This window comes from Amblyomma mixtum, chromosome 4, assembly GCF_055824585.1.
Source record: "Amblyomma mixtum isolate Tamu chromosome 4, ASM5582458v1, whole genome shotgun sequence".
NCBI lineage: Eukaryota > Metazoa > Arthropoda > Arachnida > Ixodida > Ixodidae > Amblyomma > Amblyomma mixtum.
In genome coordinates this window covers 14,426,454-14,432,453 of record NC_143015.1, presented here as the reverse complement: position 1 = coordinate 14,432,453, position 6,000 = coordinate 14,426,454, and positions in this window count along the sequence as shown.

Sequence of the window (6,000 nt, the reverse complement as noted above, 5' to 3'; positions counted from 1 at the left end):
GGTCCCAGGATGCTTCCCTGTGGGACTCCTGTTTTGATTGACTTTAAAACACTATACTAACCCTCATACATGTACTAAAGAATACGACTTTTGACGGAATTGAAGAACCACGCCTGGGTTATTGCGAGATTACTCTGACCACAGCCGACAAGGCATTCTCTTACCAAAGCAGGGTTTCGTTATCTTGTCTGGCCATAGGTTTCTGAATGAAAGGCTCAATTACCTTCCGGCCTTCAATCCTAGTGGATGCGCAACAAATGACAAAGCGATGGCAAGACGTGCGACAAAACCGAGGCTGATAAGATTATCTTGCCCACGCAGGCAGCTATTGATACTTGCTCAAATGGAACTACTAAACTAATTCGTTATGCATACATGAGCACACAAAATTACGCAGTCAAGGATATGAAGAAAAGTCAAAGCACCGACTTGGCCTTATTCATTGCCGCAAGCTGCACCTGCATTCACAACTCATCGCGTCAGCGTGCCCACGGAATTAAAAAAAAATTGAACATCAGAATTATAATTCACCACTCCCCGCGATAGGGCCGCCGTGGTGGCACAGTGGCTATGTGTGATGCGCCACCAGCGCCCTTCAGCACTAGCGGCGGCCTGACGCTCTCTCAGGAAAGAGAAAGAAGAAGAAAGAAGAGAAGAGAGACGCGGGGCATGGCTATAGTGCCTAGAATAGCATGGCGCAAGCGGCGCGAGGAGACAAGCTCGGGCTACGGAGCAGGCGAGGTCAGGTCTGAACGGCTTCTTGAACCCTGGTGACCAGGCCTGGGGAAGCCATCCTCGTCCAGTTCAGCGCCACCAGGAGCCTGCTGTCTCCTGTCTCCCGCCTGCCTCTCGCTGCCGCGGAAAGCGGGCGCCGTGCCGGGCACAGGCAGGTGCTGCCCGCCCGGAGATCCTGGCGGCCTTGCTGTCGGTTCGTGTCCGCCGTCCCGTGGCTGGGACCTGCTGCCGTGAGAAGGTGCCTCCCTGGCCCTGCCCGGGTGTCCAGACCTGGGCGGCCGCCTCCTCCCTCTGGTTCGTCGTCAAGGCCACTGCTGCTAGTGCTTCGCGTCCGACTTCCGGCCGCTGGGAGAACAGGCCTGCGGTGGTGCTTGGCCCCTGCGCCTTTCTGGCGACGGGCAGCGGATTCACAAGCCGGAACCACTCCTCGACCCTGGGCCGCACAGTTCCCCACCAATCACTGACTGCTTTCTTTTTAAGTAAAACCATTTTTGTTCTCCCTTCGGACGTGCTCGGTCTGGGACAGTTTTCTGGATCCTCTGGGGCCCCACCTCGGAGGACGCTCGAACCGTCTTGGGGGACTTTCCCCCCATACTATTGGACCCGGCTGCTAACCGTAAAAACACGGGGTCGTACCTGACTGCGGTGGTCACATTTAGTTTCAGGCTGTTAGAGGCCTGTATACCGTGCGATGTCAGTGCATGTTAAAGAAACCCAGATGGTCGATATATCTCCAAACCAAACCAAACCAAACTTTATTTTATTTTACAAATGTGCATACAGTCTTTAGGATGAACCACAGGCCAAAAGCTAAAGAAAATAGCTTGAAAATGCCTGTGGCTCATCTAAGAGCCATTACAAAATAATAAAATAAACACATGCATACAACGGTGGCAGATCGGAAACGAGCACACTGTAGAAAGAATTTATAATATTTACGATTGAACTGATGGGTACACAGAGATGTAGTTTGAAACTAGAAAAAAACAATTAAAACTGAACAAACGCATTTGAAAGTTATACACTGCTGGGTTGATTACAAAGGGGAAAAGGACACCGATACATACACAAACTACAATATATGAAAAGAAGTTATGGAATATTATTTACAAAGTACACTTTTAAATCATGTGGTCGGAGGTTATACATGCTCAGCTGGTTAGATTCGTAGCTGTTTAGAACATTAGGTATAAGGAAGTTAAGTGCTTGTTTACCATAGTTAGTTCTAGCTCGTGGAAGTGTCCATTTTGCAGTTGATCGGGTTTGAACATACTTTTCTATGGGCGTTAACAATGCGATATTAAGCAAAAAATTACATATTGATGGTGAAGAAAATTTGAGATAGTATAATAGGCGGTACTCAAGAAAAACATTGACACGAATTACTTCATACTTAGTAAACAATTCAGCCGTATGGGCAGTAAAACTGGCACCTGCGATAATCCTGATAGCTTTCTTTTGGAGAATTAGAATTTTCTGTAGATTTGTTTTGGATGTGGTAGCCCAAACTATGTGGCAATAGTTAATGTGTGATTGGAATAGGGCATGATAAATCATTCGTTTTATACAGGGAGGAAATTCAGTGCGGTACCTAGCAAGAAAACCAACGGAAGGAGCTAATTTCTTGCGAAGATGTGTTGCGTGTGCGGTCCAGCTCATACAGGCGTCAAAAATTACACCGAGTGATTTGAAGGTGTCCACGATTTATATTTTATGATTCCCAAGTTGAAGATCATCGTATAAGTTAATTTTGACGTTTTTAGGCCTGAAGAAAACAGCTTTAGATTTATTGGTATTAATAGACAACCCATTTTGAATGGACCACGCATGCAAAGTTTTAAGAACAGCATTACCGCGATTTAATAACTGATCTGTTGAGGAGCCCGTTAAGAAAATACTGGTGTCATCTGCGTACAGAATGAATTTAACGTTACTGTCAATGTTTACGAGATCATTTATGTATACGTTAAAGAGAAAAGGACCTAAAAGGCTGCCCTGAGGCACTCCACAGTTTATAGCCTGAAGAGTGGATCCATGTCCATCACAGAAAACAGCCTGTTTTCGATCAGTGAGGTATGACCGTAGAAGATGGAGACACATTCCTCGAACACCATACATTTCTAGTTTAGCAAGCAAAATAGTGTGGTTAAGAAAGTCAAAAGCCTTACTAAATCAACAAAGATACCGAGAGTTAGACATTTACGTTCAAAATTTTGCAAGATAAATTCTTTTTGTGAGAGGAGAAGAGATTCGGTAGAGCGTCCTTTTCGAAACCCGAACTGTGAATCTGTTAGCAAGCTGTGTTTAGTAAAAAAGCTATCCATTCTTTTTAGAATAATCTTCTCATATACCTTCGAAAAAACCGGAAGTACGGAAATCGGGCGGTAGTTGGTTAATACGGCTTTATTACCTCCTTTAAAGATAACTGTTACTTTGGCATTTTTCATTTCATTAGGGAAAATAGAGCATGAAAGGGAGCCCTCATCTACGGCGTCCGTCAGCCTTGTTTGCTTTGAGACGTTAAACCTCATAAAACCAAACCAAACCAAAACTTCCCTTGATAGTTCCGGTCAGCTTCGCATGAAACCAAGTCACAATTAAAACAACAACACTTGGGCACACCGAATGGACTCAGCAGGCTGCTGCACATCAGTACGAAAACACACAATACTGGGTCAGTAGGCCTAATAAAATGTCCCTGCCTAGCGCTTAACCACAGATGGCGTGCTGGCGTGCTTCTCTGTAAGGCATTGCAAGAATAAACTCTTCCGCCTCTATTCGACACACGGTGATGAGCTGGACGTTGAATAGAAAGCAGACACTCTTACACATTAAGCACATACGTATCACCAATCGCTCCCCATCTAAGCTTTTAGAACTCCGCTCTGCTGTTCTCTTCTTAATGTCGACTTTAAGGAGCAGTAGATGATGTCTGATTCCATCATGCGCTTTCCTCTCGCTCACAATTTAACAGCATTATAGGAGGGTGCCCTTAATTTTAAGGGCTGTGGCGGCCCTTTGCTCGTTGTTGCATACAAATGAGACTCAGGAATAAACAGTATCCACATTTATTCTCCCACACCAGCCGCTGAAGGCGATGTTCTACGCCTATTGTGAAAGTTTCCCGGAAGCAAGGCATAATGAACAAAGCAAGCACAGGAAGTTGGACTAAAGGCTGCTAGGGAGGAAGACTTCAAATAATGGATGACCGACAACGCTAACAGCTGGAGCCTGCTCAGCTTTCTGAATGAAAACGCTCTCCACAATCTTATCATATTGTCACGGCTAGACAGTCGGGACGGCCAGGACACGCTTTACTGTGAAGCACCAGGCAGCAGCGGACTTGTTGTTGTTGTAGCCTACGACAGAATGGCACATACCCACTCTGGGGGATCGGCCAAGAATCGGGTGGTAAAGGTTGGTATTCACCTGTTTGTAGTAAAGGCAAAAGGAAAGCACACGGGAGAGGAACACCGGGGGAGTCTACCACAAGAAGGGCACGGAGAGGATGAAAAAATAAAAATTAAGAGAACAACAAAAAAAACAAATAATAATAATGACTATAATTAATAATAATAATCATATATATATATATATATATATATATATATATATATATATATATATATATATATATAAAGGAGTTTGGATTGGAGAGAGAGTGAAAGAGAGAAAAGAGAATAATTCGAAAAATAATGAAGCATAAAAAGAAAATACTGAAAGCTTTAGCAAGGTAGTCGATGAGATTCCCGCAAGAAATTTTGAACAGCGTCACAAACAGACCTGTGGCTGTACCCAAGTGTGGTGGCACCAAATGATAGCAAGTGTGGGCTGCTCAAACTAAGGCCAAGTTGCTGTAAGGGCAACTCCAGCAGTCTTCTTCTCAAAGAGGTGAAACGACGACAATGGATCCAAAAATGATCGATAGATTCAGGCTCACGGCAAAATGCACAGAGGGGAGACAACGCCAAACCAGATCTGTGCAGATAGAAATTTAGAGGGGGGATGCGGCAGCGCAACCTCGTCAGAGATACTTCTAGCTGCCGAGATGGACAAATTTTCCTGCTCCAGGAATATTTCAGATGCTGATATTCCACCGACGTTAAAAGTGTTGTGTCGTGCACGCTTAATAACGCTCGTCGCCGGAACCTAGATGCTGTGATATACGCTGTAGCCGGGATGATGGGCAACACAGGGCCGCCTAGGGAAGCCTTTGAAAGGTTATCCGCGATCTCATTGACAGTCACGCTGCTGTGGCCGGGTACCCATATCAAGTAAACAAGGCTCAAATGCGGAGGAAGAAGCGATAAAAAAGTGCTTAAAGTGGGACAGTCAACATGCGATGCGAGGGATGAACACAAAGATAAAGAATCGGTAATGACAGCCACTGAAGAAATCGAAGGATCAAGCTTGCGCAGAGCAAGAACTACTGCCAGAAACTCAGCTTGAAAAATAGGGGTGAAATCCGGAAGGCGCAGCGAAAAGAACCAGTCTAAACTGGGACAGTAAATTCCCACCCCTGCCTTTTCGCTGCACTCAGAGGCATCGGTTACTATTGCAATTTTTGTAGGTAGGGACCTTAAATGATCCTCTAACAGACCATTTAAAATACGGGGTGGTAAAAGTTTCGCCTTTTGAGGAAAAATGTTGTCGAAACCAATGTGGACAGAGGATCCACTGCTTAATGCTGGAAGGATGTTGTAAATCTGCACGTTTAAAGGCTCAAGCAGCCTTTGCACGAACACAACCTGTGGGGTATGAAAACGAGGCCAGTGGACACCAAAAAAGGAGGTCGGCTGGCAACAGAAAATGCTTTGCGAACGGTGAAAATGAGGGCACCACACAGAATAGACGACGAAGAAGAAGCACTGCCCGCCACCATGGCTAAGGCTAGCCAGAATAGCGGTCAAGGCAGTTCGGCCGGGAGACGGCGCCACAAGAGTGCCCAGGAATGTGGCATTGCCCCCCCCCCCCCCCCCCCTCTGGAAAGCGCAACCCTCGGCGCGGCAGGTCGTGTGGACCGACGGCGGCTCCCCCGGGCACGGGATTTTGGCACACGAACACCTGCTGTTCATGGGGCACCCGTGCAGAGGGGCAGTAGTCCTGGTGCATGTAGCACTTATCGTCGACGGGCGCGGACTCCACTGTCTCGGCCGTCTTGATCTCGTATACGAGGAGGGAGAGACAGCTCTCAGGCGTCAGGACATTTGCTACTTCCAGTTCGAGCAGCACGCGGTCGTTGAGCGTTGCCGAAACCGAGTCTGT